This window comes from Chroicocephalus ridibundus, chromosome 2, assembly GCF_963924245.1.
Source record: "Chroicocephalus ridibundus chromosome 2, bChrRid1.1, whole genome shotgun sequence".
Taxonomy (NCBI): domain Eukaryota; kingdom Metazoa; phylum Chordata; class Aves; order Charadriiformes; family Laridae; genus Chroicocephalus; species Chroicocephalus ridibundus.
The window spans coordinates 68055555-68081493 of record NC_086285.1 but is presented as its reverse complement, the minus strand read 5'-3'; positions in this window follow the sequence as shown (position 1 = coordinate 68081493).

The following is a 25939-nucleotide window of genomic DNA, read 5'->3' as shown; positions in this document are numbered from 1 at the left end:
GGAAAAGGGTGCTTCTGAGGTTGAAGGCAGCAGGAAAGCCTGCAGCCCGCAGGTCTGTGGGGCCACGCAAGCGGTTCCCAAAGAGCTTTAGAACAAGGCATAGTTTTCCCTGCTGGCTCTTTGGGCGTGGGACCAGTCTCCAGCCATATGGCCATTTTTGTGCCTGGCGCGGAGCGAAGTGGGAAAGGGTTCTTTTGAGGCTGAAGGCAGCAGGAAAGCCTGCAGCCCCCAGGTCTGTGGGGCTACGCAAGCGGTTCCCAAAGAGCTTTAGAACAAGGCATAGTTTTCCCTGCTGGCTCTTTGGGCGTGGGACCAGTCTCCAGATATATGGCCATTTTTGGGCCTGGCGCGATGCCAAGTGGGAAAGGGTGGTTTTGAGGCTGAAAGCGCGAGAAAAGCCTGCAGCCCCCAGTTTCTGAGGGGCTACGCAAGCGGTTCCCAAAGAGCTTTAGAACAAGGCATAGTTTTCCCTGCTGGCTCTTTGGGCGTGGGACCAGTCTCCAGACATATGGCCATTTTTGTGCCTGGCTGACGCCATGTGGAAAAGGGTTATTTTGAGGCTGAAGGTAGCAGGAAAGCCTGCAGCCCCCAGGTGTGTGGGGCTACGCAAGCGGTTCCCAAAGAGCTTTAGAACAAGGCATAGTTTTCCCTGCTGGCTCTTTGGGCGTGGGACCAACCTCCAGACATATGGCCATTTTTGTGCCTGGCGTGACGCCATGTGGAAAAGGGTGGTTTTGAGGCTGAAGGCAGCAGGAAAGCCTGCAGCCTACAGGTGTGTGGGGCTACGCAAGCGGTTCCCAAAGAGCTTTAGAACAAGGCATAGTTTTCCCTGCTGGCTCTTTGGGCGTGGGACCAGTCTCCAGACATATGGCCATTTTTGTGTCTGGCGTGACGCCATGTGGAAAAGGGTGCTTCTGAGGTTGAAGGCAGCAGGAAAGCCGGCAGCCCGCAGGTCTGTGGGGCCACGCAAGCGGTTCCCAAAGAGCTTTAGAACAAGGCATAGTTTTCCCTGCTGGCTCTTTGGGCATGGGACCAGTCTCCAGATATATGGCCATTTTTGGGCCTGGCGCGGGGCCAAGTGGGAAAGGGTGGTTTTGAGTCTGAAGGCAGCAGGAAAGCCTGCAGCCCCCAGGTGTGTGGGGCTACGCAAGCGGTTCCCAAAGAGCTTTAGAACAAGGCATAGTTTTCCCTGCTGGCTCTTTGGGCGTGGGACCAACCTCCAGACATATGGCCATTTTTGTGCCTGGCGTGACGTCATGTGGGAAAGGGTGGTTTTGAGGCTGAAGGCAGCAGGAAAGCCTGCAGCCACCAGGTCTGTGGGGCCACGCAAGCGGTTCCCAAAGAGCTTTAGAACAAGGCATAGTTTTCCCTGCTGGCTCTTTGGGCGTGGGACCAATCTCCAGACATATGGCCATTTTTGGGCCTGGCGCGGCGCCAATTGCGAAAGGTTTCTTTTGAGGCTGAAGAGAGCAGGAAAGACTGCAGCCCCCAGTTTGTGTGGGGCTACGCAAGCGGTTCCCAAAGAGCTTTAGAACAAGGCATAGTTTTCCCTGCTGGCTCTTTGGGCGTGGGACCAGTCTCCAGACATATGGCCATTTTTGTGTCTGGCGTGACGCCATGTGGAAAAGGGTGCTTCTGAGGTTGAAGGCAGCAGGAAAGCCGGCAGCCCGCAGGTCTGTGGGGCCACGCAAGCGGTTCCCAAAGAGCTTTAGAACAAGGCATAGTTTTCCCTGCTGGCTCTTTGGGCATGGGACCAGTCTCTAGATACATGGCCATTTTTGGGCCTGGCGCAGCGCCAAGTGGGAAAGGGTGGTTTTGAGGCTGAAGGCAGCAGGAAAGCCTGCAGCCCGCAGGTCTGTGGGGCTACGCAAGCGGTTCCCAAAGAGCTTTAGAACAAGGCATAGTTTTCCCTGCTGGCTCTTTGGGCATGGGACCAGTCTCCAGATATATGGCCATTTTTGGGCCTGGCGCGGGGCCAAGTGGGAAAGGGTGGTTTTGAGTCTGAAGGCAGCAGGAAAGCCTGCAGCCCCCAGGTGTGTGGGGCTACGCAAGCGGTTCCCAAAGAGCTTTAGAACAAGGCATAGTTTTCCCTGCTGGCTCTTTGGGAAAGGGACCAGTCTCCAGAAATATGGCCATTTTTGTGCCTGGCGCGGGGCCAAGTGGGAAAGGGTGGTTTTGAGGCTGAAGGCAGCAGGAAAGCCTGCAGCCCCCAGGTGTGTGGGGCTACGCAAGCGGTTCCCAAAGAGGTTTAGAACAAGACATAGTTTTCCCTGCTGGCTCTTTGGGCGTGGGACCAACCTCCAGACATATGGCCATTTTTGTGCCTGGCGTGACGCCATGTGGAAAAGGGTGCTTCTGAGGTTGAAGGCAGCAGGAAAGCCTGCAGCCCGCAGGTCTGTGGGGCCACGCAAGCGGTTCCCAAAGAGCTTTAGAACAAGGCATAGTTTTCCCTGCTGGCTCTTTGGGCGTGGGACCACTCTCCAGCCATATGGCCATTTTTGTGCCTGGCGCGGAGCGAAGTGGGAAAGGGTTCTTTTGAGGCTGAAGGCAGCAGGAAAGCCTGCAGCCCCCAGGTCTGTGGGGCTACGCAAGCGGTTCCCAAAGAGCTTTAGAACAAGGCATAGTTTTCCCTGCTGGCTCTTTGGGCGTGGGACCAGTCTCCAGATATATGGCCATTTTTGGGCCTGGCGCGATGCCAAGTGGGAAAGGGTGGTTTTGAGGCTGAAAGCGCGAGAAAAGCCTGCAGCCCCCAGTTTCTGTGGGGCTACGCAAGCGGTTCCCAAAGAGCTTTAGAACAAGGCATAGTTTTCCCTGCTGGCTCTTTGGGCGTGGGACCAGTCTCCAGACATATGGCCATTTTTGTGCCTGGCTGACGCCATGTGGAAAAGGGTTATTTTGAGGCTGAAGGTAGCAGGAAAGCCTGCAGCCCCCAGGTGTGTGGGGCTACGCAAGCGGTTCCCAAAGAGCTTTAGAACAAGGCATAGTTTTCCCTGCTGGCTCTTTGGGCGTGGGACCAACCTCCAGACATATGGCCATTTTTGTGCCTGGCGTGACGCCATGTGGAAAAGGGTGGTTTTGAGGCTGAAGGCAGCAGGAAAGCCTGCAGCCTACAGGTGTGTGGGGCTACTCAAGCGGTTCCCAAAGAGCTTTAGAACAAGGCATAGTTTTCCCTGCTGGCTCTTTGGGCGTGGGACCAGTCTCCAGACATATGGCCATTTTTGTGCCTGGCGGAGCGCCACGTGGAAAAGGGTTATTTTGAGGCTGAAGGTAGCAGGAAAGCCTGCAGCCCCCAGGTGTGTGGGGCTACGCAAGCGGTTCCCAAAGAGCTTTAGAACAAGGCATAGTTTTCCCTGCTGGCTCTTTGGGCGTGGGACCAACCTCCAGACATATGGCCATTTTTGTGCCTGGCGTGACGCCATGTGGAAAAGGGTGGTTTTGAGGCTGAAGGCAGCAGGAAAGCCTGCAGCCTACAGGTGTGTGGGGCTACGCAAGCGGTTCCCAAAGAGCTTTAGAACAAGGCATAGTTTTCCCTGCTGGCTCTTTGGGCGTGGGACGAGTCTCCAGACATATGGCCATTTTTGGGCCTGGCGCGGGGCCAAGTGGGAAAGGGTGGTTTTGAGGCTGAAGGCAGCAGGAAAGCCTGCAGCCCGCAGGTCTGTGGGGCTACGGAAGCCGTTCCCAAAGAGCTTTAAAACAAGGCATAGTTTTCCCTGCTGGCTCTTTGGGCGTGGGACCAGTCTCCAGACATATGGCCATTTTTGGGCCTGGCGCGGCGCCAAGTGGGAAAGGGTGGTTTTGAGGCTGAAGAGAGCAGGAAAGCCTGCAGCCCCCAGGTGTGTGGGGCTACGCAAGCGGTTCCCAAAGAGCTTTAGAACAAGGCATAGTTTTCCCTGCTGGCTCTTTGGGCGTGGGACCAATCTCCAGACATATGGCCATTTTTGGGCCTGGCGCAGCGCCAAGTGGGAAAGGGTGGTTTTGAGGCTGAAGGCAGCAGGAAAGCCTGCAGCCCCCAGGTGTGTGTGGCTACGCAAGCGGTTCCCAAAGAGCTTTAGAACAAGGCATAGTTTTCCCTGCTGGCTCTTTGGGCGTGGGACCAAACTCCAGATATATGGCCATTTTTGGGCCTGGCGCGATGCCAAGTGGGAAAGGGTGGTTTTGAGTCTGAAGGCAGCAGGAAAGCCTGCAGCCCCCAGGTGTGTGGGGCTACGCAAGCGGTTCCCAAAGAGCTTTAGAACAAGGCATAGTTTTCCCTGCTGGCTCTTTGGGCGTGGGACCAGTCTCCAGAGATATGGCCATTTTTCGGCCTGGCGCGGGGCGAAGTGGGAAAGGGTGGTTTTGAGGCTGAAGGCAGCAGGAAAGCCTGCAGCCCCCAGGTGTGTGGGGCTACGCAAGCGTTTCCCGAAGAGCTTTAGAACAAGGCATACTTTTCCCTTCTAGCTCTTTGGGCGTGGGACCAGTCTCCAGACATATGGCCATTTTTGTGCCTGGCGCAGCGCCAAGTGGGAAAGGGTGGTTTTGAGTCTGAAAGTGCGAGAAAAGCCTGCAGCCCCCAGTTTGTGTGGGGCTACGCAAGCGGTTCCCAAAGAGCTTTAGAACAAGGCATAGTTTTCCCTGCTGGCTCTTTGGGCGTGGGACCAGTCTGCAGACATATGGCCATTTTTGGGCCTGGCGCAGCGCCAAGTGGGAAAGGGTGGTTTTGAGGCTGAAGGCAGCAGGAAAGCCTGCAGCCCCCAGGTGTGTGGGGCTACGCAAGCCGTTCCCAAAGAGCTTTAGAACAAGGCATAGTTTTCCCTGCTGGCTCTTTGGGCGTGGGACCAGTCTCCAGATATATGGCCATTTTTGTGCCTGGCGCGGGGCCAAGTGGGAAAGGGTGGTTTTGAGGCTGAAGGCAGCAGGAAAGCCTGCAGCCCGCAGGTCTGTGGGGCCACGCAAGTGGTTCCCAAAGAGCTTTAGAACAAGGCATAGTTTTCCCTGCTGGCTCTTTGGGAAAGGGACCAGTCTCCAGAAATATGGCCATTTATGTGCCTGGCGCTGCACCAAGTGGGAAAGGGTGGTTTTGAGTCTGAAGGCAGCAGGAAAGCCTGCAGCCCCCAGGTCTGTGGGGCTACGCAAGCGGTTCCCAAAGAGCTTTAGAACAAGGCATAGTTTTCCCTGCTGGCTCTTTGGGCGTGGGACCAGTCTCCAGACATATGGCTATTTTTGGGCCTGGCGCGGCGCCAATTGCGAAATGTTTCTTTTGAGGCTGAAGAGAGCAGGAAAGACTGCAGCCCCCAGGTGTGTGGGGCTACGCAAGCGGTTCCCAAAGAGCTTTAGAACAAGGCATAGTTTTCCCTGCTGGCTCTTTGGGCGTGGGACCAGTCTCCAGACATATGGCCATTTTTCGGCCTGGCGCGGCGCCAAGTGGGAAAGGGTTCTTTGAGGCTGAAGAGAGCAGGAAAGCCTGCAGCCCCCAGGTGTGTGGGGCTACGCAAGCCGTTCCCAAAGAGCTTTAGAACAAGGCATAGTTTTCCCTGCTGGCTCTTTGGGCGTGGGACCAGTCTCCAGATATATGGCCATTTTTGTGCCTGGCGCAGCGCCAAGTGGGAAAGGGTTGTTTTGAGGCTGAAGGCAGCAGGAAAGCCTGCAGCCCCCAGGTGTGTGGGGCTACGCAAGCGGTTCCCAAAGAGCTTTAGAACAAGGCATAGTTTTCCCTGCTGGCTCTTTGGGCGTGGGACCAATCTTCAGACATATGGCCATTTTTGGGCCTGGCGCGGCGCCAAGTGCGAAAGGGTTCTTCTGAGGCTGAAGAGAGCAGGAAAGCCTGCAGCCCCCAGGTGTGTGGGGCTACGCAAGCGTTTCCCGAAGAGCTTTAGAACAAGGCATACTTTTCCCTTCTAGCTCTTTGGGCGTGGGACCAACCTCCAGACATATGGCCATTTTTGTGCCTGGCGTGACGCCAAGTGGGAAAGGGTGGTTTTGAGGCTGAAGGCAGCAGGAAAGCCTGCAGCCCCCAGTTTGTGTGGGGCTACGCAAGCGGTTCCCAAAGAGCTTTAGAACAAGGCATAGTTTTCCCTGCTGGCTCTTTGGGCGTGGGACCAGTCTCCAGACATATGGCCATTTTTGTGCCTGGCTGACGCCATGTGGAAAAGGGTGGTTTTGAGGCTGAAGGCAGCAGGAAAGCCTGCAGCCCCCAGGTGTGTGGGGCTACGCAAGCGGTTCCCAAAGAGGTTTAGAACAAGACATAGTTTTCCCTGCTGGCTCTTTGGGCGTGGGACCAACCTCCAGACATATGGCCATTTTTGTGCCTGGCGTGACGCCATGTGGAAAAGGGTGGTTTTGAGGCTGAAGGCAGCAGGAAAGCCTGCAGCCCCCAGGTGTGTGGGGCTACGCAAGCGGTGCCCCAAGAGCTTTAGAACAAGGCATAGTTTTCCCTGCTGGCTCTTTGGGCGTGGGACCAACCTCCAGACATATGGCCATTTTTGTGCCTGGCGTGACGCCATGTGGAAAAGGGTGGTTTTGAGGCTGAAGGCAGCAGGAAAGCCTGCAGCCCCCAGGTGTGTGGGGCTACGCAAGCCGTTCCCAAAGAGCTTTAGAACAAGGCATAGTTTTCCCTGCTGGCTCTTTGGGCGTGGGACCAGTCTCCAGACATATGGCCATTTTTGTGCCTGGCGTGACGCCATGTGGGAAAGGGTTGTTTTGAGGCTGAAGGCAGCAGGAAAGCCTGCAGCCCCCAGGTGTGTGGGGCTACGCAAGCGGTTCCCAAAGAGCTTTAGAACAAGGCATAGTTTTCCCTGCTGGCTCTTTGGGCGTGGGACCAGTCTCCAGACATATGGCCATTTTTGGGCCTGGCGCGGCGCCAAGTGGGAAAGGGTGCTTTTGAGGCTGAAGAGAGCAGGAAAGCCTGCAGCCCCCAGGTGTGTGGGGCTACGCAAACGGTTCCCAAAGAGCTTTAGAGCAAGGCATAGTTTTCCCTGCTGGCTCTTTGGGCGTGGGACCAACCTCCAGACATATGGCCATTTTTGTGCCTGGCGTGACGCCAAGTGGGAAAGGGTGGTTTTGAGGCTGAAGGCAGCAGGAAAGCCTGCAGCCCGCAGGTCTGTGGGGCCACGCAAGCGGTTCCCAAAGAGCTTTAGAACAAGGCATAGTTTTCCCTGCTGGCTCTTTGGGAAAGGGACCAGTCTCCAGACATATGGCCATTTTTGTGCCTGGCGCGGCGCCAAGTGGGAAAGGGTGGTTTTGAGGCTGAAAGCACGAGAAAAGCCTGCAGCCCCCAGGTGTGTGTGGCTACGCAAGCGGTTTTCAAAGAGCTTTAGAACAAGGCATAGTTTTCCCTGCTGGCTCTTTGGGCGTGGGACCAGTCTCCAGACATATGGCCATTTTTGGGCCTGGCGCGGCGCCAAGTGGGAAAGGGTGCTTTTGAGGCTGAAGGCAGCAGGAAAGCCTGCAGCCCCCAGGTGTGTGGGGCTACGCAAGCGGTTCCCAAAGAGCTTTAGAACAAGGCATAGTTTTCCCTGCTGGCTCTTTGGGCGTTGGACCAACCTCCAGACATATGGCCATTTTTGTGCCTGGCGTGACGTCATGTGGGAAAGGGTGGTTTTGAGGCTGAAGGCAGCAGGAAAGCCTGCAGCCCCCAGGTCTGTGGGGCCACGCAAGCGGTTCCCAAAGAGCTTTAGAACAAGGCATAGTTTTCCCTGCTGGCTCTTTGGGCGTGGGACCAGTCTCCAGACATATGGCCATTTTTGGGCCTGGCGCGGAGCCAAGTGGGAAAGGGTTCTTTTGAGGCTGAAGAGAGCAGGAAAGCCTGCAGCCCCCAGGTGTGTGGGGCTACGCAAGCGGTTCCCAAAGAGCTTTAGAACAAGGCATAGTTTTCCCTGCTGGCTCTTTGGGCGTGGGACCAAACTCCAGATATATGGCCATTTTTGGGCCTGGCGCGATGCCAAGTGGGAAAGGGTGGTTTTGAGGCTGAAAGCGCGAGAAAAGCCTGCAGTCCCCAGGTCTGTGGGGCTACGCAAGCGGTTCCCAAAGAGCTTTAGAACAAGGCATAGTTTTCCCTGCTGGCTCTTTGGGCGTGGGACCTGTCTCCAGACATATGGCCATTTTTGTGCCTGGCTGACGCCATGTGGAAAAGTGTTGTTTTGAGGCTGAAGGCAGCAGGAAAGCCTGCAGCCCCCAGGTTTGTGGGGCTACGCAAACGGTTCCCAAAGAGCTTTAGAACAAGGCATAGTTTTCCCTGCTGGCTCTTTGGGCGTGGGACCAATCTCCAGATATATGGCCATTTTTGGGCCTGGCGCGGCGCCAAGTAGGAAAGGGTGGTTTTGAGGCTGAAGAGAGCAGGAAAGCCTGCAGCCCCCAGGTGTGTGGGGCTACGCAAGCGGTTCCCAAAGAGCTTTAGAACAAGGCATAGTTTTCCCTGCTGGCTCTTTGGGCGTGGGACCAGTCTCCAGACATATGGCCATTTTTGGGCCTGGCGCAGCGCCAAGTGGGAAAGGGGGGTTTTGAGGCTGAAGGCAGCAGGAAAGCCTGCAGCCCCCAGGTGTGTGGGGCTACGCAAGCGGTTCCCAAAGAGCTTTAGAACAAGGCATAGTTTTCCCTGCTGGCTCTTTGGGCGTGGGACCAAACTCCAGATATATGGCCATTTTTGGGCCTGGCGCGATGCCAAGTGGGAAAGGGTGCTTTTGAGGCTGAAGGCAGCAGGAAAGCCTGCAGCCCCCAGGTCTGTGGGGCTACGCAAGCGGTTCCCAAAGAGCTTTAGAACAAGGCATAGTTTTCCCTGCTGGCTCTTTGGGCGTGGGACCAAACTCCAGATATATGGCCATTTTTGGGCCTGGCGCGATGCCAAGTGGGAAAGGGTGGTTTTGAGTCTGAAGGCAGCAGGAAAGCCTGCAGCCCCCAGGTGTGTGGGGCTACGCAAGCGGTTCCCAAAGAGCTTTAGAACAAGGCATAGTTTTCCCTGCTGGCTCTTTGGGCGTGGGACCAGTCTCCAGAGATATGGCCATTTTTCGGCCTGGCGCGGGGCCAAGTGGGAAAGGGTGGTTTTGAGGCTGAAGGCAGCAGGAAAGCCTGCAGCCCCCAGGTGTGTGGGGCTACGCAAGCGGTTCCCAAAGAGCTTTAGAACAAGGCATACTTTTCCCTTCTAGCTCTTTGGGCGTGGGACCAACCTCCAGACATATGGCCATTTTTCAGCCTGGCGCGGCGCCAAGTGGGAAAGGGTTCTTTGAGGCTGAAGAGAGCAGGAAAGACTGCAGCCCCCAGGTGTGTGGGGCTACGCAAGCGGTTCCCAAAGAGCTTTAGAACAAGGCATAGTTTTCCCTGCTGGCTCTTTGGGCGTCGGACCAGTCTCCAGACATATGGCCATTTTTGGGCCTGGCGCGGCGCCAAGTGCGAAAGGGTTCTTCTGAGGCTGAAGAGAGCAGGAAAGCCTGCAGCCCCCAGGTGTGTGGGGCTACGCAAGCGTTTCCCAAAGAGCTTTAGAACAAGGCATACTTTTCCCTTCTAGCTCTTTGGGCGTGGGACCAACTTCCAGACATATGGCCATTTTTGTGCCTGGCGCAGCGCCAAGTGGGAAAGGGTGGTTTTGAGCCTGAAAGCGCGAGAAAAGCCTGCAGCCCCCAGTTTGTGTGGGGCTACGCAAGCGGTTCCCAAAGAGCTTTAGAACAAGGCATAGTTTTCCCTGCTGGCTCTTTGGGCGTGGGACCAGTCTGCAGACATATGGCCATTTTTGGGCCTGGCGCGGCGCCAAGTGGGAAAGGGTGGTTTTGAGGCTGAAGGCAGCAGGAAAGCCTGCAGCCCCCAGGTGTGTGGGGCTACGCAAGCCGTTCCCAAAGAGCTTTAGAACAAGGCATAGTTTTCCCTGCTGGCTCTTTGGGCGTGGGACCAACCTCCAGACATATGGCCATTTTTGTGTCTGGCGTGACGCCATGTGGAAAAGGGTGCATCTGAGTTTGAAGGCAGAAGGAAAGCCTGCAGCCCCCAGTTTGTGTGGGGCTACGCAAGCGGTTCCCAAAGAGCTTTAGAACAAGGCATAGTTTTCCCTGCTGGCTCTTTGGGCGTGGGACCAGTCTCCTGACATATGGCCATTTTTGGGCCTGCGCGGCGCCAAGTGGGAAAGGGTGCTTTTGAGGCTGAAGGCAGCAGGAAAGCCTGCAGCCCCCAGGTGTGTGGGGCTACGCAAGCGGTTCCCAAAGAGCTTTAGAACAAGGCATAGTTTTCCCTGCTGGCTCTTTGGGCGTGGGACCAACCTCCAGACATATGGCCATTTTTGTGTCTGGCGTGACGCCATGTGGAAAAGGGTGCATCTGAGTTTGAAGGCAGAAGGAAAGCCTGCAGCCCCCAGTTTGTGTGGGGCTACGCAAGCGGTTCCCAAAGAGCTTTAGAACAAGGCATAGTTTTCCCTGCTGGCTCTTTGGGCGTGGGACCAGTCTCCAGATATATGGCCATTTTTGTGCCTGGCGTGACGCCAAGTGGGAAAGGGTGGTTTTGAGGCTGAAGGCAGCAGGAAAGCCTGCAGCCCGCAGGTTGTGGGGCCACGCAAGTGGTTCCCAAAGAGCTTTAGAACAAGGCATAGTTTTCCCTGCTGGCTCTTTGGGCGTGGGACCAGTCTCCAGAAATATGGCCATTTTTGTGCCTGGCGCTGCACCAAGTGGGAAAGGGTGGTTTTGAGGCTGAAGGCAGCAGGAAAGCCTGCAGCCCCCAGGTGTGTGGGGCTACGCAAGCGGTTCCCAAAGAGCTTTAGAACAAGGCATAGTTTTCCCTGCTGGCTCTTTGGGCGTGGGACCAGTCTCCAGATATATGGCCATTTTTGTGCCTGGCGCGGGGCCAAGTGGGAAAGGGTTCTTTGAGGCTGAAGAGAGCAGGAAAGCCTGCAGCCCCCAGGTGTGTGGGGCTACGCAAGCCATTCCCAAGGAGCTTTAGAACAAGGCATAGTTTTCCCTGCTGGCTCTTTGGGCGTGGGACCAATCTTCAGATATATGGCCATATTTGGGCCTGGCGCGATGCCAAGTGGGAAAGGGTGGTTTTGAGTCTGAAGGCAGCTGGAAAGCCTGCAGCCCCCAGGTGTGTGGGGCTACGCAAGCGGTTCCCAAAGATCTTTAGAACAAGGCATAGTTTTCCCTGCTGGCTCTTTGGGCGTGGGACCAGTCTCCAGACATATGGCCATTTTTGGGCCTGGCGCGGAGCCAAGTGGGAAAGGGTGGTTTTGAGGCTGAAGGCAGCAGGAAAGCCTGCAGCCCCCAGGTGTGTGGGGCTACGCAAGCGGTTCCCAAAGAGCTTTAGAACAAGGCATAATTTTCCCTGCTGGCTCTTTGGGCGTGGGACCAATCTTCAGATATATGGCCATTTTTGTGCCTGGCGCAGCGCCAAGTGGGAAAGGGTTCTTTTGAGGCTGAAGGCAGCAGGAAAGCCTGCAGCCCCCAGTTTGTGTGGGGCTACGCAAGCGGTTTTCAAAGAGCTTTAGAACAAGGCATAGTTTTCCCTGCTGGCTCTTTGGGCGTGGGACCAGTCTCCAGACATATGGCCATTTTTGTGCCTGCGTGACGCCATGTGGAAAAGGGTGGTTTTGAGGCTGAAGTCCGCAGGAAAGCCTGCAGCCCCCAGGTGTGTGGGTCTACGCAAGCGGTTCCCAAAGAGCTTTAGAACAAGGCATAGTTTTCCCTGCTGGCTCTTTGGGCGTGGGACCAACCTCCAGACATATGGCCATTTTTGTGCCTGGCGTGACGCCATGTGGGAAAGGTGGGTTTGAGGCTGAAGGCAGCAGGAAAGCCTGCAGCCCGCAGGTCTGTGGGGCCACGCAAGCGGTTCCCAAAGAGCTTTAGAACAAGGCATAGTTTTCCCTGCTGGCTCTTTGGGAAAGGGACCAGTCTCCAGAAATATGGCCATTTTTGTGCCTGGCAGGATGCCAAGTGGGAAAGGGTTGTTTTGAGTCTGAAGGCAGCAGGAAAGCCTGCAGCCCCCAGGTGTGTGGGGCTACGCAAGCCGTTCCCAAAGAGCTTTAGAACAAGGCATAGTTTTCCCTGCTGGCTCTTTGGGCGTGGGATCAGTCCCAGATATATGGCCATTTTTGGGCCTGGCGCAGCGCCAAGTGGGAAAGGGTTGTTTTGAGGCTGAAGGCAGCAGGAAAGCCTGCAGCCCCCAGGTGTGTGGGGCTACGCAAGCGTTTCCCAAAGAGCTTTAGAACAAGGCATAGTTTTCCCTGCTGGCTCTTTGGGCGTGGGACCTGTCTCCAGCCATATGGACATTTTTGGTCCTGGCGCGGCGCCAAGTGGGAAAGGGTTGTTTTGAGTCTGAAGGCAGCAGGAAAGCCTGCAGCCCCCATGTCTGTGGGGCTACGCAAGCGGTTCCCAAAGAGCTTTAGAACAAGGCATAGTTTTCCGTGCTGGCTCTTTGGGCGTGGGACCAGTCTCCAGACATATGGCCATTTTTGGGCCTGGCGCAGCGCCAAGTGGGAAAGGGTTGTTTTGAGGCTGAAGGCAGCAGGAAAGCCTGCAGCCCCCAGGTGTATGGGGCTACGCAAGCGTTTTCCAAAGAGCTTTAGAACAAGGCATAGTTTTCCCTGCTGGCTCTTTGGGCGTGGGACCAGTCTCCAGCCATATGGCCATTTTTGGGCCTGGCGCGGCGCCAAGTGGGAAAGGGTGGTTTTGAGTCTGAAGGCAGCAGGAAAGCCTGCAGCCCCCAGGTGTGTGGGGCTACGCAAGCGGTTCCCAAAGAGCTTTAGAACAAGGCATAGTTTTCCGTGCTGGCTCTTTGGGCGTGGGACCAGTCTCCAGACATATGGCCATTTATGTGCCTGGCGCGATGCCAAGTAGGAAAGGGTGGTTTTGAGGCTGAAGGCAGCAGGAAAGCCTGCAGCCCCCAGGTGTGTGGGGCTACGCAAGCGGTTCCCAAAGAGCTTTAGAACAAGGCATAGTTTTCCCTGCTGGCTCTTTGGGCGTGGGACCAGTCTCCAGACATATGGCCATTTTTTGGCCTGGCGCGGCGCCAAGTGGGAAAGGGTGGTTTTGAGGCTGAAGGCAGCAGGAAAGCCTGCAGCCCCCAGGTGTGTGGGGCTACGCAAGCGGTTCCAAAAGAGCTTTAGAACAAGGCATAGTTTTCCCTGCTGGCTCTTTGGGCGTGGGACCAGTCTCCAGATATATGGCCATTTTTGTGCCTGGCGTAACGCCAAGTGGGAAAGGGTGGTTTTTAGGCTGAAGGCAGCAGGAAAGCCTGCAGCCCCCAGTTTGTGTGGGGCTACGCAAGCGGTTCCCAAAGAGCTTTAGAACAAGGCATAGTTTTCCCTGCTGGTTCTTTGGCGTGGGACCAACCTCCAGACATATGGCCATTTTTGTGTCTGGCGTGACGCCATGTGGAAAAGGGTGCATCTGAGTTTGAAGGCAGAAGGAAAGCCTGCAGCCCCCAGTTTGTGTGGGGCTACGCAAGCGGTTCCCAAAGACCTTTAGAACAAGGCATAGTTTTCCCTGCTGGCTCTTTGGGCGTGGGACCAGTCTCCAGATATATGGCCATTTTTGTGCCTGGAGTGACGCCAAGTGGGAAAGGGTGGTTTTGAGGCTGAAGGCAGCAGGAAAGCCTGCAGCCCCCAGGTCTGTGGGGCCACGCAAGTGGTTCCCAAAGAGCTTTAGAACAAGGCATAGTTTTCCCTGCTGGCTCTTTGGGCGTGGGACCAGTCTCCAGAAATATGGCCATTTTTGTGCCTGGCGCTGCACCAAGTGGGAAAGGGTGGTTTTGAGGCTGAAGGCAGCAGGAAAGCCTGCAGCCCCCAGGTGTGTGGGGCTACGCAAGTGGTTCCCAAAGAGCTTTAGAACAAGGCATAGTTTTCCCTGCTGGCTCTTTGGGCGTGGGACCAGTCTCCAGACATATGGCCATTTTTGGGCCTGGCGCGGCGCCAATTGCGAAAGGTTTCTTTTGAGGCTGAAGAGAGCAGGAAAGCCTGCAGCCCCCAGGTCTGTGGGGCTACGCAAGCGGTTCCCAAAGAGCTTTAGAACAAGGCATAGTTTTCCCTGCTGGCTCTTTGGGCGTGGGACCAGTCTCCAGATATATGGCCATTTTTGTGCCTGGCGCGGCGCCAAGTGGGAAAGGGTTCTTTGAGGCTGAAGAGAGCAGGAAAGCCTGCAGCCCCCAGGTGTGTGGGGCTACGCAAGCCATTCCCAAGGAGCTTTAGAACAAGGCATAGTTTTCCCTGCTGGCTCTTTGGGCGTGGGACCAATCTTCAGATATATGGCCATTTTTGGGCCTGGCGCGATGCCAAGTGGGAAAGGGTGCTTTTGAGTCTGAAGGCAGCTGGAAAGCCTGCAGCCCCCAGGTGTGTGGGGCTACGCAAGCGGTTCCCAAAGAGCTTTAGAACAAGGCATAGTTTTCCCTGCTGGCTCTTTGGGCGTGGGACCAGTCTCCTGACATATGGCCATTTTTGTGCCTGGCGCGGGGCCAAGTGGGAAAGGGTGGTTTTGAGGCTGAAGGCAGCAGGAAAGCCTGCAGCCCCCAGGTGTGTGGGGCTACGCAAGCCGTTCCCAAAGAGCTTTAGAACAAGGCATATTTTTCCCTGCTGGCTCTTTGGGCGTGGGACCAAACTCCAGACATATGGCCATTTTTGTGCCTGGTGTGGCGCCATTTGGGAAAGGGTGGTTTTGAGGCTGAAGGCAGCAGGAAAGCCTGCAGCCCCCAGGTGTGTGGGACTACGCAAGCGGTTCCCAAGGAGCTTTAGAACAAGGCATAGTTTTCCCTGCTGGCTCTTTGGGCGTGGGATCAGTCTCCAGATATATGGCCATTTTTGGGCCTGGCGCAGCGCCAAGTGGGAAAGGGTGGTTTTGAGGTTGAAGGCAGCAGGAAAGCCTGCAGCCCCCAGGTCTGTGGGGCTACGCAAGCGGTTCCCAAAGAGCTTTAGAACAAGGCATAGTTTTCCCTGCTGGCTCTTTGGGCGTGGGACCAGTCTCCAGACATATGGCCATTTTTGGGCATGGCGCGGCGCCAAGTGGGAAAGGGTGGTTTTGAGGTTCAAGGCAGCAGGAAAGCCTGCAGCCCCCAGGTGTGTGGGGCTACGCAAGCGGTTCCCAAAGAGCTTTAGAACAAGGCATAATTTTCCCTGCTGGCTCTTTGGGCGTGGGACCAATCTTCAGATATATGGCCATTTTTGGGCCTGGCGCGGCGCCATGTGGGAAAGGGTTCTTTTGAGGCTGAAGGCAGCAGGAAAGCCTGCAGCCCCCAGGTGTGTGGGGCTACGCAAACGGTTCCCAAAGAGCTTTAGAACAAGGCATAGTTTTCCCTGCTGGCTCTTTGGGCGTGGGACCAGTCTCCAGACATATGGCCATTTTTGTGCCTGGCGCGGCGCCAATTGCGAAAGGTTTCTTTTGAGGCTGAAGAGAGCAGGAAAGCCTGCAGCCCCCAGGTGTGTGGGGCTACGCAAGCGGTTCCCAAAGAGCTTTAGAACAAGGAATAGTTTTCCCTGCTGGCTCTTTGGGCGTGGGACCAGTCTCCAGACATATGGCCATTTTTGTGCCTGGCGCGGAGCCAAGTGGGAAAGGGTGGTTTTGAGGCTGAAGGCAGCAGGAAAGCCTGCAGCCCCCAGGTGTGTGGGACTACGCAAGCGGTTCCCAAAGAGCTTTAGAACAAGGCATAATTTTCCCTGCTGGCTCTTTGGGCGTGGGACCAATCTTCAGATATATGGCCATTTTTGGGCCTGGCGCGGCGCCAAGTGGGAAAGGGTTCTTTTGAGGCTGAAGGCAGCAGGAAAGCCTGCAGCCCCCAGGTGTGTGGGGCTACGCAAACGGTTCCCAAAGAGTTTAGAAACAAGGCATAGTTTTCCCTGCTGGCTCTTTGGGCGTGGGACCAACCTCCAGACATATGGCCATTTTTGTGCCTGGCGTGACGCCATGTGGGAAAGGTGGGTTTGAGGCTGAAGGCAGCAGGAAAGCCTGCAGCCCGCAGGTCTGTGGGGCCACGCAAGCGGTTCCCAAAGAGCTTTAGAACAAGCATAGTTTTCCCTGCTGGCTCTTTGGGAAAGGGACCAGTCTCCAGAAATATGGCCATTTTTGTGCCTGGCAGGATGCCAAGTGGGAAAGGGTGGTTTTTGAGTCTGAAGGCAGCAGGAAAGCCTGCAGCCCGCAGGTCTGTGGGGCCACGGAAGCGGTTCCACAAAGAGCTTTAGAACAAGGCATAGTTTTCCCTGCTGGCTCTTTGGGCATGGGACCAGTCTCTAGATACATGGCCATTTTTGGGCCTGGCGCAGCGCCAAGTGGGAAAGGGTGGTTTTGAGGCTGAAGGCAGCCAGGAAAGCCTGCAGCCCCCAGGTCTGTGGGGCTACGCAAGCGGTTCCCAAAAGAGCTTTAGAACAAGGCATAGTTTTCCCTGCTGGCTCTTTGGGCGTGGGATCAGTCCCAGATATATGGCCATTTTTGGGCCTGGCGCAGCGCCAAGTGGGAAAGGGTTGTTTTGAGGCTGAAGGCAGCAGGAAAGCCTGCAGCCCCCCAGGTGTATGGGGCTACGCAAGCGTTTCCCAAAGAGCTTTAGAACAAGGCATAGTTTTCCCTGCTGGCTCTTTGGGCGTGGGACCTGTCTCCAGCCATATGGACAATTTTTGGGCCTGGCGCGGCGCCAAGTGGGGAAAGGGTGGTTTTTAGTCTGAAGGCAGCAGGAAAGCCTGCAGCCCCCAGGTGTGTGGGGCTACGCAAGCGGTTCCCAAAGAGCTTTAAAACAAGGCATAGTTTTCCGTGCTGGCTCTTTGGGCGTGGGACCAGTCTCCAGCCATATGGCCATTTTTGGGCCTGGCCGCGGCGCCAAGTGGGAAAGGGTGGTTTTGAGTCTGAAGGCAGCAGGAAAGCCTGCAGCCCCCAGGTGTGTGGGGCTACGCAAGCGGTTCCAAAAGAGCTTTAGAACAAGGCATAGTTTTCCCTGCTGGCTCTTTGGGCGTGGGACCAGTCTCCAGACATATGGCCATTTATGTGCCTGGCGCGATGCCAAGTAGGAAAGGGTGGTTTTGAGGCTGAAGGCAGCAGGAAAGCCTGCAGCCCCCAGGTGTGTGGGGCTACGCAAGCGGTTCCCAAAGAGCTTTAGAACAAGGCATAATTTTCCCTGCTGGCTCTTTGGCGTGGGACCAGTCTCCAGACATATGGCCATTTTTGGGCCTGGCGCGGGGCCAAGTGGGAAAGGGTGGTTTTGAGGTTGAAGCAGCAGGAAAGCCTGCAGCCCCCAGGTGTGTGGGGCTACGCAAGCGGTTCCAAAAGAGCTTTAGAACAAGGCATAGTTTTCCCTGCTGGCTCTTTGGGCGTGGGACCAGTCTCCAGATATATGGCCATTTTTGTGCCTGGCGTGACGCCAAGTGGGAAAGGGTGGTTTTGAGGCTGAAGGCAGCAGGAAAGCCTGCAGCCCCCAGGTGTGTGGGGCTACGCAAGCGGTTCCCAAAGAGCTTTAGAACAAGGCATAGTTTTCCCTGCTGGTTCTTTGGCGTGGGACCAGTCTCCTGACATATGGCCATTTTTGTGCCTGGCGCGGGGCCAAGTGGGAAAGGGTGGTTTTGAGGCAGAAGGCAGCAGGAAAGCCTGCAGTCCCCAGGTGTGTGGGGCTACGCAAGCGGTTCCCAAAGAGCTTTAGAACAAGGCATAGTTTTCCCTGCTGGCTCTTTGGGCGTGGGACCAGTCTCCAGACATATGGCCATTTTTTGGCCTGGCGTGGCGCCAAGAGGGAAAGGGTGCTTTTGAGGCTTAAGAGAGCAGGAAAGCCTGCAGCCCCCAGGTGTGTGGGGCTACGCAAGCGGTTCCCAAAGAGCTTTAGAACAAGGCATAGTTTTCCCTGCTGGCTCTTTGGGCGTGGGACCAGTCTCCAGACATATGGCCATTTTTGGGCCTGGCGCGGGGCCAAGTGGGAAAGGGTGGTTTTGAGGCTGAAGGCAGCAGGAAAGCCTGCAGCCCCCAGGTGTGTGGGGCTACGCAAGCGGTTCCCAAAGAGCTTTAGAACAAGGCATAGTTTTCCCTGCTGGCTCTTTGGGCATGGGACCAGTCTCCAGACATATGGCCATTTTTTGGCCTGGCGCGGCGCCAAGTGGGAAAGGGTGCTTTTGAGGCTGAAGAGAGCAGGAAAGCCTGCAGCCCCCAGGTGTGTGGGGCTACGCAAACGGTTCCCAAAGAGCTTTAGAACAAGGCATAGTTTTCCCTGCTGGCTCTTTGGGCGTGGGACCAACCTCCAGACATATGGCCATTTTTGTGCCTGGCGTGACGCCAAGTGGGAAAGGGTGGTTTTGAGGCTGAAGGCAGCAGGAAAGCCTGCAGCCCGCAGGTCTGTGGGGCCACGCAAGCGGTTCCCAAAGAGCTTTAGAACAAGGCATACTTTTCCATTCCAGCTCTTTGGGCGTGGGACCAACCTCCAGACATATGGCCATTTTTGGGCCTGGCGCAGCGCCAAGTGGGAAAGTGTGGTTTTGAGGCTGAAAGCGCGAGAAAAGCCTGCAGCCCCCAGTTTGTGTGGGGCTACGCAAGCGGTTCCCAAAGAGCTTTAGAACAAGGCATAGTTTTCCCTGCTGGCTCTTTGAGCATGGGACCAGTCTCCAGATATATGGCCATTTTTGTGCCTGGCGCGGGGCCAAGTGGGAAAGGGTGCTTTTGAGTCTGAAGGCAGCAGGAAAGCCTGCAGCCCCCAGGTGTGTGGGGCTACGCAAGCGGTTCCCAAAGAGCTTTAGAACAAGGCATAATTTTCCCTGCTGGCTCTTTGGGCGTGGGACCAGTCTCCAGAAATATGGCCATTTTTGTGCCTGGCGCGGCGCCAAGTAAGAAAGGGTGGTTTTGAGGCTGAAGGCAGCAGGAAAGCCTGCAGCCCCCAGGTGTGTGGGGCTACGCAAGCGGTTCCCAAAGAGGTTTAGAACAAGGCATAGTTTTCCCTGCTGGCTCTTTGGGCGTGGGACCAACCTCCAGACATATGGCCATTTTTGTGCCTGGCGTGACGCCATGTGGAAAAGGGTGCTTCTGAGGTTGAAGGCAGCAGGAAAGCCTGCAGCCCCCAGGTCTGTGGGGCCACGCAAGCGGTTCCCAAAGAGCTTTAGAACAAGGCATAGTTTTCCCTGCTGGCTCTTTGGGCGTGGGACCAGTCTCCAGACATATGGCCATTTTTGTGCCTGGCGCGGAGCCAAGTGGGAAAGGGTTCTTTTGAGGCTGAAGAGAGCAGGAAAGCCTGCAGCCCCCAGGTGTGTGGGACTACGCAAGCGGTTCCCAAAGAGCTTTAGAACAAGGCATAGTTTTCCCTGCTGGCTCTTTGGGCGTGGGACCAAACTCCAGACATATGGCCATTTTTGGGCCCAGCGCGATGCCAAGTGGGAAAGGGTGGTTTTGAGGCTGAAAGCGCGAAAAAAGCCTGCGGCCCCCAGTTTCTGTGGAGCTACGCAAGCGGTTCCCAAAGAGCTTTAGAACAAGGCATAGTTTTCCCTGCTGGCTCTTTGGGCGTGGGACCAGTCTCCAGACATATGGCCATTTTTGTGCCTGGCGCGGAGCCAAGTGGGAAAGGGTTCTTTTGAGGCTGAAGGCAGCAGGAAAGCCTGCAGCCCCCAGGTGTGTGGGGCTACGCAAGCGGTTCCCAAAGAGCTTTAGAACAAGGCATAGTTTTCCCTGCTGGCTCTTTGGGCGTGGGACCAAACTCCAGACATATGGCCATTTTTGGGCCTGGCGCGATGCCAAGTGGGAAAGGGTGGTTTTGAGGCTGAAAGCGCGAGAAAAGCCTGCAGCCCCCAGTTTCTGTGGGGCTACGCAAGCGGTTCCCAAAGAGCTTTAGAACAAGGCATAGTTTTCCCTGCTGGCTCTTTGGGCGTGGGACCAGTCTCCAGACATATGGCCATTTTTGTGCCTGGCTGACGCCATGTGGAAAAGGGTTGTTTTGAGGCTGAAGGCAGCAGGAAAGCCTGCAGCCCCCAGGTGTGTGGGGCTACGCAAGCGGTTCCCAAAGAGCTTTAGAACAAGGCATAGTTTTCCGTGCTGGCTCTTTGGGCGTGGGACCAGTCTCCAGACATATGGCCATTTTTGGGCCTGGCGCGGCGCCAAGTGGGAAAGGGTGCTTTTGAGGCTGAAGAGAGCAGGAAAGCCTGCAGCCCCCAGGTGTGTGGGGCTACGCAAACGGTTCCCAAAGAGCTTTAGAACAAGGCATTGTTTTCCCTGCTGGCTCTTTGGGCGTGGGACCAGTCTCCAGATATATGGCCATTTTTGGGCCTGCTGCGGCGCCAAGTGGGAAAGGGTGGTTTTGAGGCTGAAGAGAGCAGGAAAGCCTGCAGCCCCCAGGTGTGTGGGGCTACGCAAGCGGTTCCCAGAGAGCTTTAGAACAAGGCATAATTTTCCCTGCTGGCTCTTTGGGCGTGGGACCAGTCTCCAGACATATGGCCATTTTTGGGCCTGGCGCAGCGCCAAGTGGGAAAGGGGGGTTTTGAGGCTGAAGGCAGCAGGAAAGCCTGCAGCCCCCAGGTGTGTGGGGCCACGCAAGCGGTTCCCAAAGAGCTTTAGAACAAGGCATAGTTTTCCCTGCTGGCTCTTTGGGCGTGGGACCAAACTCCAGATATATGGCCATTTTTGGGCTTGGCGCGATGCCAAGTGGGAAAGGGTGGTTTTGAGTCTGAAGGCAGCAGGAAAGCCTGCAGCCCCCAGGTGTGTGGGGCTACGCAAGCGTTTCCCAAAGAGCTTTAGAACAAGGCATACTTTTCCCTTCCAGCTCTTTGGGCGTGGGACCAACCTCCAGACATATGGCCATTTTTGTGCCTGGCGCAGCGCCAAGTGGGAAAGTGTGGTTTTGAGGCTGAAAGCGCGAGAAAAGCCTGCAGGCCCCAGTTTGTGTGGGGCTACGCAAGCGGTTCCCAAAGAGCTTTAGAACAAGGCATAGTTTTCCCTGCTGGCTCTTTGGGCGTGGGACCAGTCTGCAGACATATGGCCATTTTTGGGCCTGGCGCGGCGCCAAGTGGGAAAGGGTGCTTTTGAGGCTGAAGGCAGCAGGAAAGCCTGCAGCCCCCAGGTGTGTGGGGCTACGCAAGCGGTTCCCAAAGAGCTTTAGAACAAGGCATAGTTTTCCCTGCTGGCTCTTTGGGCGTGGGACCAAACTCCAGATATATGGCCATTTTTGGGCATGGCGCGGCGCCAAGTGGGAAAGGGTGGTTTTGAGGCTGAAGGCAGCAGGAAAGCCTGCAGCCCCCAGGTGTGTGGGGCTACGCAAGCGGTTCCCAAAGAGCTTTAGAACAAGGCATACTTTTCCCTTCTAGCTCTTTGGGCGTGGGACCAACCTCCAGACATATGGCCATTTTTGTGCCTGGCGCAGCGCCAAGTGGGAAAGGGTGGTTTTGAGTCTGAAGGCAGCAGGAAAGCCTGCAGCCCCCAGGTGTGTGGGGCTACGCAAGCGGTTCCCAAAGAGCTTTAGAACAAGGCATAGTTTTCCCTGCTGGCTCTTTGGGCGTGGGACCAGTCTCCAGACATATGGCCATTTTTGTGCCTGGCGTGACGCCATGTGGAAAAGGGTGGTTTTGAGGCTGAAGGCAGCAGGAAAGCCTGTAGCCCCCAGGTGTGTGCGGCTACGCAAGCGGTTCCCAAAGAGCTTTAGAACAAGGCATAGTTTTCCCTGCTGGCTCTTTGGGCGTGGGACCAACCTCCAGACATATGGCCATTTTTGTGCCTGGCGTGACGCCATGTGGAAAAGGGTGCTTCTGAGGTTGAAGGCAGCAGGAAAGCCTGCAGCCCCCAGGTCTGTGGGGCCACGCAAGCGGTTCCCAAAGAGCTTTAGAACAAGGCATAGTTTTCCCTGCTGGCTCTTTGGGCGTGGGACCAGTCTCCAGACATATGGCCATTTTTGTGCCTGGCGCGGAGCCAAGTGGGAAAGGGTTCTTTTGAGGCTGAAGAGAGCAGGAAAGCCTGCAGCCCCCAGGTGTGTGGGGCTACGCAAGAGGTTCCCAAAGAGCTTTAGAACAAGGCATAGTTTTCCCTGCTGGCTCTTTGGGCGTGGGACCAAACTCCAGACATATGGCCATTATTGGGCCTGGCGCGATGCCAAGTGGGAAAGGGTGGTTTTGAGGCTGAAAGCGCGAGAAAAGCCTGCAGCCCCCAGTTTCTGTGGGGCTACGCAAGCGGTTCCCAAAGAGCTTTAGAACAAGGCATAGTTTTCCCTGCTGGCTCTTTGGGCGTGGGACCAGTCTCCAGACATATGGCCATTTTTGTGCCTGGCTGACGCCATGTGGAAAAGGGTTGTTTTGAGGCTGAAGGCAGCAGGAAAGCCTGCAGCCCCCAGGTGTGTGGGGCTACGCAAGCGGTTCCCAAAGAGCTTTAGAACAAGGCATAGTTTTCCCTGCTGGCTCTTTGGGCGTGGGACCAACCTCCAGACATATGGCCATTTTTGTGCCTGGCGTGACGCGATGTGGAAAAGGGTGGTTTTGAGGCTGAAGGCAGCAGGAAAGCGTGCAGCCTACAGGTGTGTGGGGCTACGCAAGCGGTTCCCAAAGAGCTTTAGAACAAGGCATAGTTTTCCCTGCTGGCTCTTTGGGCGTGGGACCAACCTCCAGACATATGGCCATTTTTGGGCCTGGCGCAGCGCCAAGTGGGAAAGGGGGGTTTTGAGGCTGAAGGCAGCAGGAAAGCCTGCAGCCCCCAGGTGTGTGTGGCTACGCAAGCGGTTCCCAAAGAGCTTTAGAACAAGGCATAGTTTTCCCTGCTGGCTCTTTGGGCGTGGGACCAGTCTCCAGATATATGGCCATTTTTGGGCCTGCTGCGGCGCCAAGTGCGAAAGGATGGTTTTGAGGCTGAAGAGAGCAGGAAAGCCTGCAGCCCCCAGGTGTGTGGGGCTACGCAAGCGGTTCCCAAAGAGCTTTAGAACAAGGCATAGTTTTCCCTGCTGGCTCTTTGGGCGTGGGACCAGTCTCCAGACATATGGCCATTTTTGTGCCTGGCGCAGCGCCAAGTGGGAAAGGGGGGTTTTGAGGCTGAAGGCAGCAGGAAAGCCTGCAGCCCCCAGGTGTGTGTGGCTACGCAAGCGGTTCCCAAAGAGCTTTAGAACAAGGCATAGTTTTCCCTGCTGGCTCTTTGGGCGTGGGACCAAACTCCAGATATATGGCCATTTTTGGGCTTGGCGTGATGCCAAGTGGGAAAGGGTGGTTTTGAGTCTGAAGGCAGCAGGAAAGCCTGCAGCCCCCAGGTGTGTGGGGCTACGCAAGCGGTTCCCAAAGAGCTTTAGAACAAGGCATAGTTTTCCCTTCCAGCTCTTTGGGCGTGGGACCAACCTCCAGACATATGGCCATTTTTGTGCCTGGCGCAGCGCCAAGTGGGAAAGTGTGGTTTTGAGGCTGAAAGCGCGAGAAAAGCCTGCAGCCCCCAGTTTGTGTGGGGCTACGCAAGCGGTTCCCAAAGAGCTTTAGAACAAGGCATAGTTTTCCCTGCTGGCTCTTTGGGCGTGGGACCAGTCTGCAGACATATGGCCATTTTTGTGCCTGGCGCGGCGCCAAGTGGGAAAGGGTGCTTTTGAGGCTGAAGGCAGCAGGAAAGCCTGCAGCCCCCAGGTGTGTGGGGCTACGCAAGAGGTTCCCAAAGAGCTTTAGAACAAGGCATAGTTTTCCCTGCTGGCTCTTTGGGCGTGGGACCAAACTCGAGATATATGGCCATTTTTGGGCCTGGCGCGGCGCCAAGTGGGAAAGGGTGGTTTTGAGGCTGAAGGCAGCAGGAAAGCCTGCAGCCCCCAGGTGTGTGGGGCTACGCAAGCGGTTCCCAAAGAGATTTAGAACAAGGCATAGTTTTCCCTGCTGGCTCTTTGGGCGTGGGACCAGTCTCCAGAGATATGGCCATTTTTCGGCCTGGCGCGGGGCCAAGTGGGAAAGGGTGGTTTTGAGGCTGAAGGCAGCAGGAAAGCCTGCAGCCCCCAGGTGTGTGGGGCTACGCAAGCGGTTCCCAAAGAGCTTTAGAACAAGGCATACTTTTCCCTTCTAGCTCTTTGGGCGTGGGACCAACCTCCAGACATATGGCCATTTTTGTGCCTGGCGTGACGCGATGTGGAAAAGGGTGGTTTTGAGGCTGAAGGCAGCAGGAAAGCGTGCAGCCTACAGGTGTGTGGGGCTACGCAAGCGGTTGCCAAAGAGCTTTAGAACAAGGCATAGTTTTCCCTGCTGGCTCTTTGGGCGTGGGACCAGTCTCCAGACATATGGCCATTTTTGGGCCTGGCGCGGCGCCAAGTGGGAAAGGGTGCTTTTGAGGCTGAAGAGAGCAGGAAAGCCTGCAGCACCCAGGTTTGTGTGGCTACGCAAGCGGTTCCCAAAGAGCTTTAGAACAAGGCATAGTTTTCCCTGCTGGCTCTTTGGGCGTGGGACCAGTCTCCAGACATATGGCCATTTTTGGGCCTGGCGCAGCGCCAAGTGGGAAAGGGTGGTTTTGAGGCTGAAGGCAGCAGGAAAGCCTGCAGCCCCCAGGTGTGTGTGGCTACGCAAGCGGTTCCCAAAGAGCTTTAGAACAAGGCATAGTTTTCCCTGCTGGCTCTTTGGGCGTGGGACCAAACTCCAGATATATGGCCATTTTTGGGCTTGGCGTGATGCCAAGTGGGAAAGGGTGGTTTTGAGTCTGAAGGCAGCAGGAAAGCCTGCAGCCCCCAGGTGTGTGGGGCTACGCAAGCGTTTCCCAAAGAGCTTTAGAACAAGGCATAGTTTTCCCTTCCAGCTCTTTGGGCGTGGGACCAACCTCCAGACATATGGCCATTTTTGTGCCTGGCGCAGCGCCAAGTGGGAAAGTGTGGTTTTGAGGCTGAAAGCGCGAGAAAAGCCTGCAGCCCCCAGTTTGTGTGGGGCTACGCAAGCGGTTCCCAAAGAGCTTTAGAACAAGGCATAGTTTTCCCTGCTGGCTCTTTGGGCGTGGGACCAGTCTGCAGACATATGGCCATTTTTGTGCCTGGCGCGGCGCCAAGTGGGAAAGGGTGCTTTTGAGGCTGAAGGCAGCAGGAAAGCCTGCAGCCCCCAGGTGTGTGGGGCTACGCAAGCGGTTCCCAAAGAGCTTTAGAACAAGGCATAGTTTTCCCTGCTGGCTCTTTGGGCGTGGGACCAAACTCGAGATATATGGCCATTTTTGGGCCTGGCGCGGCGCCAAGTGGGAAAGGGTGGTTTTGTGGCTGAAGGCAGCAGGAAAGCCTGCAGCCCCCAGGTGTGTGGGGCTACGCAAGCGGTTCCCAAAGAGATTTAGAACAAGGCATAGTTTTCCCTGCTGGCTCTTTGGGCGTGGGACCAAACTCCAGATATATGGCCATTTTTGGGCTTGGCGCGATGCCAAGTGGGAAAGGGTGGTTTTGAGTCTGAAGGCAGCAGGAAAGCCTGCAGCCCCCAGGTGTGTGGGGCTACGCAAGCGTTTCCCAAAGAGCTTTAGAACAAGGCATACTTTTACCTTCCAGCTCTTTGGGCGTGGGAGCAACCTCCAGACATATGGCCATTTTTGGGCCTGCTGCGGCGCCAAGTGCGAAAGGGTGGTTTTGAGGCTGAAGAGAGCAGGAAAGCCTGCAGCCCGCAGGTCTGTGGGGCCACGCAAGTGGTTCCCAAAGAGCTTTAGAACAAGGCATAGTTTTCCCTGCTGGCTCTTTGGGAAAGGGACCAGTCTCCAGAGATATGGCCATTTTTGGGCCTGGCGCGGGGCCAAGTGGGAAAGGGTGGTTTTGAGGCTGAAGGCAGCAGGAAAGCCTGCAGCCCCCAGGTGTGTGGGGCTACGCAAGCGGTTCCCAAAGAGCTTTAGAACAAGGCATAGTTTTCCCTGCTGGCTCTTTGGGCGTGGGACCAACCTCCAGACATATGGCCATTTTTGTGCCTGGCGCAGCGCCAAGTGGGAAAGTGTGGTTTTGAGGCTGAAAGCGCGAGAAAAGCCTGCAGCCCCCAGTTTGTGTGGGGCTACGCAAGCGGTTCCCAAAGAGCTTTAGAACAAGGCATAGTTTTCCCTGCTGGCTCTTTGGGCGTGGGACCAGTCTGCAGACATATGGCCATTTTTGTGCCTGGCGCGGCGCCAAGTGGGAAAGGGTGCTT